Here is a 13,558-nt window from a genome sequence, read left to right as displayed (position 1 = left end):
GATTTCTAAATTTGGGCCTTGGCTCCTTTCTACTCTCTCCCTAGGTGATCTCATCCAGTTCCATGACTTCATTTGTTTCTTTGGGTTTTTTTGAGAGAGTCTCACTCTGTCGCCCAGGCTGGAGTGCAGTGGTCCAATTTCAGCTTACTGCAAACGCTGCCCCTGGGTTCAAGTAATTCTCCTACCTCAGTCTCCTGAGTAGCTAGGATTACAGGTGTGCACCACCACACCTGACTAATTTTTATATTTTTAGTAGAGGTGGGGTTTCGCCATGTTGGCCAAGCTGGTCTTGAACTCCAGGCCTTTAGCAATCCACCCTCCTCAGCCTCCCAAAGTGCTAGAATTATAAGTGTGCACCACACACCCGGCCCCAGTTCTGTAACTTTAAATGCCATCTGTATGCTGATGATTTCCCAACATATATCTCAAACCTTTCTCCCAAGCTCCAGACTCATATATATCATATTATTATGTCATTGTATATATTATTTATTCTATGTTTTATACATATATATATATATAATCTAATGACTTGATAGCACCTCTTACACCTGTATTATGCCATTACTTTCTTGCTTCACTCTTGTTGCCCAGGGTGGAGTGCAATGGTGCTATCTTGGCTCACCACAACCTCTGTCTCCCAGGTTCAAGCAATTCTCCTGCCTCAGCCTCCTGGGTAGCTGGGATTACAGGCATGCATCACCATGCCTGGCTAATTTTGTGTATTTAGTAGAGATGGGCTTTCACCATGGTTAGCCTGGTCTTAAACTCTCAACCTCAGGGTATCCGCCTGCCTCAGCCTCCAAAAGTGCTGGGATTACAGATGTGAGCCACTGCGCCTGGCCTACACCATTACTTTCAATGGCAAAACCCACCATTACTTTTGCACCAACCTAAACAGGTAACTTGAACTTATCATGGATAAGACTTCATTTCCTTCACCCCTTTAAGCCTCTGCTTCCTAGTCTGTTTTGGTTTAGTTAATACCACCACCATGTATGTTAAGTGCTCAAGCCCCAAAGCGGAAATCATCACTGTCTTCTCTCTGATCTCTATTTCTCGCATTAACCCATCAGGAAGTCCTGTTGTCACTACTCAAACACGTGCTGAAGCCATTCACTTCTCTCTATCTGCACTGACACTTCTGCCGCCTCTCAAAGGAACTACTGCAAAAGCCTAACTGGTTTTCACTTAGAGTCTTAGCCTCTAACTTTCATTCTCCACATAACATTCAAGGAATTGTTCTTTTTCAAATGTAAGTCAAATCATGCCAAGGCTTAAAACCTTCCAAATTGCTTTCCATTGTACAAACAACAACATCTTACTTCTCTAAGATCATACTTCATCACTTCTACTTCCACCCTTAGTTATTCCGCTCCAACCACAGAAGCTCCTTTCTCTTCTTCCAACAGGCCAAGCTTTTTCCTGCTGAGTCTTTGGACTCACTGTTTCCTCTGCCTGCTGGGCTTCCCCACTTCCAGTTACTCCCTATAACTGTATTCCTTAAGGTCTTCAAAGTCCATACCATGATTTGAAATGCTCGTTTGTTTGTTCATCTTTTCTGGTGAACCCCACCTACAAGGCAAATTCTATGAGGGCAGGACAAAGATCTTATCTGTCCTGTTCATTCTTCACCAGGGAATCCTGAGTACCTATGGTAGTGCCTGGCACAATATAAGTGCTCAATAAATATTTGTTAACTACATGGAAAGGTTTTAAAAATTATGCAATGGAGAAAATTATGAAACTTTGTTAAACCCAGCATTCCTCAGATTTATTTGACTATAGAATACTACCTGCCTTTGTAAAGAATATTTATTATCCCAGGGATCATTTCCTAGAAAACACTTTGGTTTATGCTGGTTTAATATCAGTATTGAGAAGGGCTAATATTTGAAAACCAGTAAATCTTAAGCATCAAAACTTGAAAATCTCTTGTAAGCTAGCAATTTGGCAGCTCTTTGTGAGTCGAGGATATTTCCAATTAGGAGAATAAAAAGTAAGTTTAGTTTTAAAAGTAAGTCCTTGGGTGTTTTTTTCTTTGAGATGTGGGTTCCAAAAACAGAGATAGTGGCTCAATATCACAGGGCTCAGGGAAAGGTGAGGTGTTGGTGGCTGGGGAGGAGTCCAGACAGGATATAGCAAAATTAAGGGATGCGGTTGACTAAGGGCAAATGAGATTGAGGCCCAGTAAAGCGTTCCTACTTCAAATGGAATTTTTAGAAACAGAAACCTGCAGTTGGAAACTTGGCTATTTTTATACTGTGTATGTTTTCTGTAATTATTTCTTTTCTGTTTCCCCTCATGTTTAGTAAAGCTGTTCTTGAAAATACCAGCCTGTCTCAGTTATGCCAAGGGAAAACATTTTTGTACACATTAAAATTTTTAAAGGAGTATCAGACCGCCTTAGGGAGGGGTGAATAGGTGATGTGGTGACGTAGAGAATCTGGAAAGCAGAAACCCAAAGTGGGGATGAGAGCAAGCCTGCAGAATCAGGGAGAGTGGTTTAGAAGTGCCCTCTAATCAGGGAGAGTGTCCTCTTCTAACCTGGAGACGTTCTTTCAAGACTAATTTGGCTAATCTGCTAAAATTTAGGAAAGTTTTGTATTGAGTCTTAAGTAGGCAAGGCTAATTCTTTACAAAGTCACATGTATACATTATTGACCTATAAAAAAAAGTTGGTAAAGGAATTGTCTAGTCACATGAAAAGCCCCAAATGAGATTAGATAGGGAGAATTTGAGAAAGTCCACAAAGGTGTGAAATGTACACAAAGAGGTGAGAAGTTTTGTGCATGTAGCAGAGTGCTCTGAGTTCAGATCTCAGTATTTTACGGTCCATGATTGCACTAAGGTTAGCAGCTGGACTTGACTTTGGGACAGGCTCTAGCTTTATTCTCAGAGAGATAAGTGGAGATGGTGGTTGGGTTCAGGGGTCAGATTTCAGTCATCTTTATGACTGAAACCCAGAGGAATAACCCAGATGTAGGGGCTTCAGATTAGGACAGTTGAGATTGTGTCTGGTAAGATAAAGAGCTTGCTCTGAGGCTCATAAGTTGTAATCCTGAAAGGATGCTGATATGGTTTGTGATTTTTCTTCATTAAAAAGAACCTGTCCTTAGAGAGTATACTAGGGTTTCCAGAGAAACAGAGACAGAGAGAGGACAGAGAGAGAGAGAGAGATTGATTTATTATAAGGAATTGGCTCACATCATTATAAAAGTTGGCAAGTACAAAAATCTGTAGAGCTGATGTGCCAGTTTGAGTCTCAAAGCTGGAAGCGACTGCAGAATCAGGAAGAACTGATGTCCCTCTTTGAAGGTTTGTCAAGCAAAAGAATTCTCTCATACTCAAAGAAGAATCAGCCTTGTGTTCTAGTCAGGCCTTCAATTGATTAGCTAAGCCCCACCCATATAATAGAAGGCAATCAACTTTACTCAAAGGAAATTTAAACATTAATCTTCTCCAAAAATATCCTTACAGAAATACCTGGAATACTGTTTGGCCAAATATCTGGGCACCCAGTGGCACAGTCGAGTTGACATATAAAATTAACCATCACAGGAAGAAAGGAATGTGCGTGATCAGATTTCCATTCAAGGAGATGAACTGGCCCCAGAAACATGGTAGCAGGTTGGACGTAATGGTAGCAGGGAGACAATCAGGCCCTGTACCAGGCATGGCCAGTGGGTCCCATGATAATGACAGTTGAGATTTCGTTTAAGTTCTTCTTTTCTGTATTGTGTTTCTCATCTGTTATTTTCGAGGCTTAGTGTTATGGGTTTAATTGTATCCTGCTAAAAAAGATATGTTGAAGCCCTAGCCCTTAGTACCTCAAAATGTGACCTTAATTGAAGACAGGGTCTTTACAGAGATAATCACGTTTAAAAGAGGTCATTAGGCTGGACCCTAGTTCAGTATGACTGACATCCTTATAGGACTAGTAATTGGGATGCAAAAACACAAAGAGTATAGTGGGAAGATGGTGTTAGAGGGATAAGGAGAATACAGCCATCTACAAGTTAAGGAGAAAGTCCTCAGATGAAATACCTGACCTCTTGATTTTGGAGATCTAGACTCCAGAACGGAGAGACAAGAAATTTTTGTTGTTTAAGCCTCTCAGTTTGTGGTATTTTGTTATGACAGCTCTAGGAATCTAATACATTTAGTACAGTCTATTAAACATAATAACCTGTGTTAACTATACTTGAAAGAATGAAGGAAGGAGTAGAGAATAAAACCCAGGGAAGAAGGAGGAGCAGCACTCAGGAGAGGTCATGAAATGGCAGATGCAATTGGAAACAGTTTCTGGAGTAGCAAGCAGTGGTCTATGGGAGTCTCAAATGACGTAATAAAGGTGATATTATTTTGTATTAAAAACTGCTATAACTAAGGGCAGTTATCACTATGACTATTGACAATATCATACCCCCGAAAATGTACCGGCTGCTGAATGGAAAAACTACTGATACACCTAGTTCATAGTGATCATTCCTGTGTTTGATCAACTGAGAAGCATTCACGGGGTTTATATTAACTTTGAATATGTTAAAAATTAAAAGGCTTATATTAACATTGACAGTGTTAAAAAGTAAAGGGTATATATTAACTTTGACAGTGTTAAAGATTAAAGGGGTAATCTTTGACTATCTGCATCAACAATTGAGGGACAAACATCTTGATGGAGGATTCATGGGAGTGGCAGCAACGACAACACGCTGCCTTGCAAATGCATCTCTGTATTTGAATGCCACACGTTGTTTGTTTCTAGAATCCCTTCCACTGAAATGCTACCCTAGATAAAGATAAGGGGCACCAAAAGGCTAAAAGTATGGGAAAAAAAGGATGAACAGAAGAAAGAAAGAGAGAGAGGAAGGAAGGAAGGGAGGGAGGGAGGGAGGAACATGGGAATTTTACCCCAGATCCAAGTTCCAATCCATTTAAAACCCTAATATTTGGTTTCAGATACTACTGGATATTGTCTAAAGTAGCAAAATTTTTAGATTACTTGATGAACTTTGTGGTTGAATTATTAATATAGGATAAAGATGTTATTTAATAGAAATTTACAAAAATCAATGCTTCTTTAGTGTCCTCATTTTACAATTTACTTCCAAAACCTTTGAAGCAGCATTCCATTTCAGAAAATGGCATGAAGATTCCCTGAAGGTCTAGAAATTAAGTAGACAGGAAAGAAATCTGATGACACTATCTTGACCTTTTGAATACTGAGTAATACTAACATAATAATAACAACAGCTATTCCTTTATTCTAAGGATTTTCATTTTAAAGGTTTGCTGTTACTCATTTTCAATGCATAGCTCCTTATTAATTATCATTTTCTAGAGCTATGTGCATGACTTGAGTTCTGTTAAATACTAAATGATTTCCCACATATCTAAGTTTGGAATCAATCTCTTTTAGTAGGCAGAAATAACTCTCCATGAGAATAGCATCCAGGCAGCCCCAATGAATGTAATTGTCCTTCTTTCTTGTTGATGCTTCTAGTCCCGGGTACAGCTAGGAAATAAAATAATCATGTATAACTTCAATAGCTTTCCTGGAGCAGGGAGCAGGGGATAGATTGAGTGTTCTTCTCCATTAGTGTATGTACAAGAAAAGTACCTGATATTGTTTCTAAGAAATGTTTAATATGTTTTTCCTGGCCTGGGATGGTCCATGTATGGTATATACTGTCTTTATGTCCCAAAAATTTCTGCTAAGCAGTCTGATCTCTTCTGTATTCTGTGAAGTCATTTTTGTGAAGAAGGCTTTAAATGAAACAAATGGCTGGGCAAAGACTGAGAATGTTTGAACCAGTTCTTATTTTATTTTATTTTGAGACAGGGTCTCATTCTGTCACCCAGGCTGGAGTGCAGTGGCATGATCTCAGCTTACTGCAACCTCCACCTCCTGGGTTCAAGCAATTCTCCCCTGTCATCCTCCTGAGTAGCTGGGATTATATCGCCTGCCACCACACTCGGCTAATTTTTGTATTTTTTGGTAGATATGGGGTTTCACCATGTTGGCCAGGCTGGTTTCAAACTCCTGACCTCAAGTGATTCCCCATCTCAGCCTCCCAAAGTTCTGGGATTAGAGGCGTGAGCCACTGTGCCCTGCCTTGAACTAGTTCTGATGTAATGCCTCTTGCAGGAAAATCCCAGGACTTTTGGGGATGATTGCTTCCGGTTCCACTGCAAAACATCACTGTCTTAGGTAGACTTAATACAAGTTGACATAATTATGCAGCCCTGTTCCACATCATTAGTGAGAGTAAATGCCTCTGCCAGGATTCTGCCAACACTGTTTCTAGCCAGATATCCATTAGTAAACATTGCAGTCTTAAAATACTGGTTGGCTTCTGTGCCTGGGCTGTCTGCATAATGGAAACTAGGTCTAGATTTTTTAAAGTATCAACATGGGTAAGCATAGAAATGCTGTTCTTTAAGGGATGTAGTTAGAAATTTGGGGAACCCAGAATTTTGATAAAGGCTTTTAAAATTTCTTCTTTTTAAATTTAAAATGTTCTTAATAAAAATATGAAAGTGTTTCTTGTCTTGTGATAATGCCAAGTAAGGGACTAACTGGCTCCCTAGCTCTAACTCCGTCTTGCTCAGTATTGCCATTTTACTTTCTTCATAGAGATCAAAATAAATTAAAACACTGTTTCTCTTCAACCTTAGTATTTGATCTATACAAGTGGGTATTTCTAACAAATTGAAAGGATTTAATTGAAATGCACATTGTAAATAATTGTAATATTTTACATATTCTTAAAAATAACAATTCTTTTAGTTAGTAAATGCTCAAAAATTTCAAAAACACCCTGTGCTCTCTCTTTTGATCCTTGACAGCCCTGTGAGGTGGAAAGCGTACACAATACGGGTGAGAAAACTGAAGCTCAGAGAGATCAAGAATTTGGCCAAGGTCACAGGCAAATTAGGCTGTTTTCAAGATCTGCCTAAGGGTTTGTAATAATATTTTCTTAGTAGTCCGTGTCCAATGAGGAGAAACTGCCAGTTAGGTGGTTGAGTTCCAAACTCTGTAAGATGCACACAAGTCCTGTGATCTCATCTGGCTTTGAGCCCCCTAGCCTTGCTAGAACACCCTGAGTGATAGCTGACTCTCTCACTTGTCTAGAAGGAAAGGTATTTAACCTAAAAAGATTTACTTTCCGCCTGGCACAGTGGCTCACGCCTGTAATCCCAGCACTTTAGGAGGCCAAGGCGGGTGGATCACGAGGTCAAGAGATCGAGACCATCCTGGTCAACATGGTAAAACCCTGTCTCTACTAAAAATACAAAAATTAGCCGGGCATGGTGGTGCATGCCTGTAGTCCCAGCTACTCGGGAGGCTGAGGCAGGAGAATCGCTCGAACCCAGGAGGCGGAGGTTGCAGTGAGCCGAGATCGCGCCATTGCACTCCAGCCTGGGTAACAAGAGCGAAACTCTGTCTCTAAAAAACAAAACAAAACAAAACAAAACAGATTTACTTTCCACATGTAAGTAGTAAGAAATCACAACGTCTTATCAGAAGGCCAATGTGATACTTTTTGAGACTTTTTCATAAACCAGTAGTACCGACATGGTTACAAACCTCATTGCCTTTTTGAGTGAAGAATGACAAATAAATGAAAATGGTAAATTGTAGAGATCAGCTTAGAAGCAGTGACATTCTTGGTAGTGTATTGATAAAGAATAAGACATTGACTTGCTGAGTCTCCTTCCCAGGAAGAACTCCATGAACCTCCACGTGGTCTTTTCTTTTATGTTCATCACAACAGCCTCACTGAGAGTTGCCTAGACAGAAATTATTATCCCCATCAAGAAAAGCTGAGGGTTCAGAGATCAGTTGACTATTCCAAGGTCACGTGGTGTCATCAGAAGAGACTCACAGCAGAGCTAATTCTCTTCAATGATTTGATTGTTACATGCAAGTGACTTGCTTGAGATAAAGGAAAATATTTGGAGATTGAGGTCAGTTTTGACATGCTTATCAACTAATGCAGGTGACTGAGAACTGAGTGCTATGCTGGTCTTAGATCTGATTTGAACAAGTTACTTAACCCTTCTGGGCCTCAATATCCTCCTTGGGAAATGAGACAGTTGAACTACATTAGGTTTTACCTACTTTCTTTTTCTTTTTTAAAGAAAGTCTTGATGCTCTAAACATTTATTCAAAGAACATTTTAATGTGATGAATTTAATTGATAATAGCTGATGCCACCCCCTGCTTGGCTGCCTCTACCGCCTACTAGACCCCTGGACACAGTCTGAAACTGCAGTATTAGGTCATCTGAAAGCTTCCTCCTGTTCCTAAATTCAAGTTTTTATAATTGAAAGCAACTGGCTTCCTAATCTGCTACCTGTTCATGTTCCCTGCAGCATCTTGCGGTATAAAAGAGCCCCAGACATGATGTCAGAGGAGCTGGGAGTGAATCCCCACAACCTATTATCTGTGGCACCTTAATCAAGTTGCTTAACCTCTGTAAGTCTCTGTCTCCTTATTTATAAAATGAAGATAGTAACCCTTCCGAGGCAAGAGTGCTTTGTAAACTGTAAGAGACTAAATAAATGGACAGTGTCATTAGTATTATCTCCTGTGAACAACACTCTTCTCCAATGGAGAGACAGCTTTATCCTTAGAATGACTCAGAGTACCAGTATGGATTGAGCTGCCCTTTGGCAAGCTTGCCTAACAGTAGAGGTGGTATCTATTGAATTCGGGCTTCATCTTCCCTGTGAGCTGAAAGCCAGGTCAGTAAAGAGCATGTAAGCTATCAACACAGCAAATAATTAAACCAAGGAGACACCATAATTAAGTCCAAAGGGGAAAATTATCCCCATATGGTGACCTTGATAATAATTACCCAGCTATATTCCCCCTCCACATGCAGCCATGTCCCAATAATAATTACTGTCATTTGAGTGCTTACTACATGCTAAGTAGATACTGTTTTTTACATGAGTTGTCTCATTTAATCTTCATAAGAATCCTTTTCAATGGCATTGCTCCTAATCTGTAGTGAAAAATAACCTGAAAAATAGGATATTATTCCTGTTTTGTAGCTTAGAAAGGCTAAGTAATTTGCTCAGCTTCTTATAATTGGTAAGTGGCAGAGTCTGGACTCTGAATTGAAACCTCTAAACTGATCACCTCTGCATTTCCCAATTGGAAGAAATGATTTTCCACGGGCCAACAGCCTCATTCTTCTTTATCTTTGCCATGCTTTATTCAGCCCCATCTTTCCATTTAAATTATCATTTTCATTTCTTTCTCTATTCAAAAAGGCTCCATTCATCTTCATAAAACTCAGAGGTGGAAAGCACCTATTAGTCACTGATGTCCCCCCACCCACCAACACCATACTTGTTCTCTGTAGCATGGTTTCTGCTCAGGGAGACTTAGGGAATGGAGCCCAATTTCTTCCCTTGGGGGAGTTTCTCCCATAACTAATTCATCTCTGTCAGGATTTTCCTCTCAGGCTTATTCTCTTCTTTAGTTTTGCATTTTACCCAATTCTTTCTCTCTGTGGGCTGCACACTTCAGCTCTTCGGATCACATTGCCTAAGCCTGCCCAGGCTCTCAGCAGTGATTTTGCCGAGCTGCCTCTTTCCCTTTTTCCATGACCAGAGTAGCTTTCTTATTAGCACCTGGAGGATGGTGTCTCCAGTGGACAGAGGTAGAGGTGAGCTGTGGGAGGATGCCCGGAAAGAAAGTGAGGAAGAAGAGGTATAAGCAGGAGGTTTGAAATCTGCTTAGTCAGAAACTCTTGGACCCAGTCTGGCTTGGACCTTTCTCTTAAGTTGCCCCTCTTCTGGCAGCAGAGGCATTTGCTATCCAGCTAGGCCTGATTCCATTAGGATGCTGTGCCAGGCCCTAAAATTGATGCCAGGAATCACAGAAATAAATGGAGTACACTAGTTTAAAGGAAGACAGTGTGATACAGTGGAAAGCATGTCAGCTTTGGGACTTGAAAAATCTAATTTAAATCATTACTCCACTTTTTACATAACCATATGGTTTGGCAAGTTATTTAACCTCCTGAACTTCAGCTTACTCATTTGTGAAATGGAGAGATAATACCTAGCTTAGGAATTTCCGTAAGGATTATGGAGAATGGCCTGACACATAGTGGGCACTCAATCAATAACAGCTATTATTTTTCAAAGCCCTAATTCTAAACCACTTCTTCATAACCATGTTTATTTATTAATTTACTTATTTATTGAGACAGAGTCTCGCTCTGTTGCTAGGCTGGAGTGCAATGGTGCAATTTTGACTCACTGCAACCTCTGTCTCCCGAGTTAAAGTAATTCTCCTGCCTCAGCCTCCTCAGTAGCTAGGACTACAGGCACCTGCCACTACGCCTGGCTAATTTTTGTATTTTTCGTAGAGACAGAGTTTCACCATGTTGGCCAGGATGGTCTCGATCTCTTGACCTTGTGATTTGCCCACCTCAGCCTCCCAAATAACCATGTTTCTTATTTGGAGTCTCCAGCCAACTGGCCTTACTTCTTATTATTCCATTTTCACTGTGCTACAAACCAGCCAATAGCATTCTCGTGTTCTGGCTTCACCTACAATATCAACAGTTCCAGAGTGTTCCCCACTGCCTTGAAAGCAGAACTCAAGTATGAGCTTTTAAATCCAAATTAACATTAATTTTGTTTTCCAGTTTTTACTTTGATGTGAACTTCACCACTGCCATATTGATAGGGATATAGACACTAATCTGTAGGATAAAGCCCATTTATTAAAAGGCTCTAAATGAATGTTGACAATTTGTCACTTGTATCAAAAATCCATTCCATATGAATGGGTATTAGCAATAGTATCTTAATATGCAAACAAAACCCAACTTGAACAAATTTCATTATGACACTCTTTTCAAGTGAATGCATATAACCACCAGCCAAAAGAACACCGCCTATCTCTGGATAACTAAAATCTACTCATTTAACAAATATTTACTGAGACATCTACAATGTACATCTACATTGTACATCTATGTTGGGACATCTGCAATGCACAAAAGACCTTGAAGGTGCTGGGATACGTGGCAGGACATGAGGTTAGCATGGCAGTCATGGGGTCACTAAAGCAAATACCCTCTTTGATGTAGCTAACATAGTGGGAAACATATGATACATGAGAAACATATGATACACGTTGTAGTGAGAAACATATGATATATGATACACAAGTAAACATATAAAGAAAATAATTTGAGATAATTGCTTTAATGGAGACAACTAAGAAAAGTGATATAATAGTGACCAGAGAGGCTATTTTATTTATATATTTCTGTTTACTTTAACTTAAAAAATTAAGATCATAAGCAGTGGCTCCTGCCTGTGATCTCAGTACTCTGGAAGTCAGAGGTGGGCAGATCACTTGGGGCCAGGAGTTTGAGACCAACCTGGGCAACATGGTGAAAACCCATCTCTACTAAAAACAAAATACAAAAATTAGCCAGGTGAGGTGGCACATGCCTGTAGTCCCGACTACTTGGGAGGCTGAGGCATGCAAATTGGTTGAACTGGGAGGCAGAGGTTTTAGTGAGCTGAGATCATGCCACTGCACTCCAGCCTGGGTGAAAGAGTAAGAATCTGTTGAAAGAGAAAGAAAGAAAAGGAAGGAAGGAAGGAAGAAAGGAAGAAAGGAAGGAAGGGAGGGAGGGAGGGAAGGAGAGAGAAAGAGAGAGAGAAAGAAATTGATGCACATAATTCTGTTTTTAAAAATTTTTACTAATCAAAAGAAAACTGGAATAGATCCACATAAATTTTAAAAATTTATGTAATTCCCGGAAAGTTTAATAGGGAGAGGAGGGGTAGAAGGGCTCTTCTGAGGCGATGATAACTGAGCTGAAACCTGAATTATGAGGAGACACCTCTGAGAAGGCCTGGAGTAAACTACATCAGGTAGAAGGAATAGCAATCCAAAGGCTTTGAGTGCAAAGGAGCTTGGTGTGCAGGTTAATTACATGGGAGAAAAGTACAATGTAGTTGAAATGAACTGAACAAAAGGGTGAAAGGTAAGAGGTTAGATTGTAGACATGGAGAAAGGCCAGATCATGTAGGGTTTCATAGAGTTTGGCAAAACTGTTGGTTATGTTCTAATTACAGTGGGAGACTATGGATGGGTTTGGCATAAGCAAAGGAGAGATATGGACTGATTTCTGTTTTTAACAGATGATTCTATCTGCTGGATAGAGGATAGAGTATGGAAGGGCAACAGTGAAAATAGGAATCCTTTGCAAAAGTCCAGGTGAATGATGATGGTGGCTTGGATTAGGAAGATAACCATGGTAATGGTGAAATTCAGGATTTATTTTGGAGGAATTAGGCTCTAGGATTTGTTGATGAATTGGATTTTGGGAGCAAGGTCAAAAGGAAACCAGAATAAGTCCTAGGTTTGAACTGCTTGGGATATGGTGGTGCACTTGAACCTCTTGGGATATGGTGGTGCTATTTACTGACGTATGAAAGACTGAGTGTAGAATATGTTTTAGGAATTGGGTTTTGATTTGAATATGTTAAATATGTGATAGACCTATGAGACAATCATAAGGGGATGTCTAAAAGCCGGCTTGCTTGGCTATTACAGGATACTCCCATTCCCCTCTCTCACACTGCGTGTCCAGCCGGTTGGCTAGGTTAGGAATCTGCAAGAAAAAGAAGCAACATCCATGCTAGTCTGGATGCCTTTTGTGATTAATTTGCAAATTTTTCTTGAGAGTTAATTCCTGGGCTCAGAGGGGCATGCTGGGCACTCTCGGACACCTCTAGTGTATTCTAAGATGTGTCTAGATACCTGTGACTGATAAAGGAAGTAGTTTCCCAGAACAGAGTTATATTTGGCCAAAAATCATTTCCAGTGATATTTTCCACTTGGCATGTAGTTAGAGGATGGCATGATGTGAAGAAATAATACAATAAAATGTTTCCTAGACATAGACTCTTCCACTTCAGATTCTGGTTCATAGATTTGTAACTGTTAGATGGGGAGTATCTAAAAAAAAAATTGGTTTCGCCCCTGATCTCAGGGACACAATGCCTAGAAGAATCATACTGGGCATTTTTGTAATAGTGTTTTCTGCCTTGGAGAACTGGTCCGTCTCTTCAACATTCTTAAGTCTTCAGGTTCCTCAAAACCTATTTTCAGCTACAAAATTAAATGTAAATGAAATAAATTAAATATAGACAAAACTCGACCGGGCATGGTGGCTCATGCCTGAAATCCCAACACTTTGGGAGGCTGAGGCGGGAGGATTATTTGAGCCTAGGAGTTCTAGAATAGCCTGGGCAACATGGCGAAACCCCATCTCTACAAAAATTAAAAATTAAAAAGTAAATATAGAGAAACTCATTTTTTAAATTATGCTATATTTAGATAACTATACTTATGTTAATGTAACCAGTATATTTATACAACAAAATACCACCAGATAGCATAACTTAGAAGAAAGTCTATCTACAAAGGAGTTATTAAATATTCATTTTAAAATTATGATAAAAAAACCTTAAATTGATAGAGTATCAAATATGAGGGCTTTGC

This window comes from Aotus nancymaae, unplaced genomic scaffold (assembly GCF_030222135.1).
Source record: "Aotus nancymaae isolate 86718 unplaced genomic scaffold, 86718_ANA_hifiasm-v0.15.2.pri h1tg000059l, whole genome shotgun sequence".
NCBI classification, from domain to species: Eukaryota; Metazoa; Chordata; class Mammalia; order Primates; family Aotidae; genus Aotus; species Aotus nancymaae.
Note: the sequence above shows the minus strand (reverse complement) of the source record.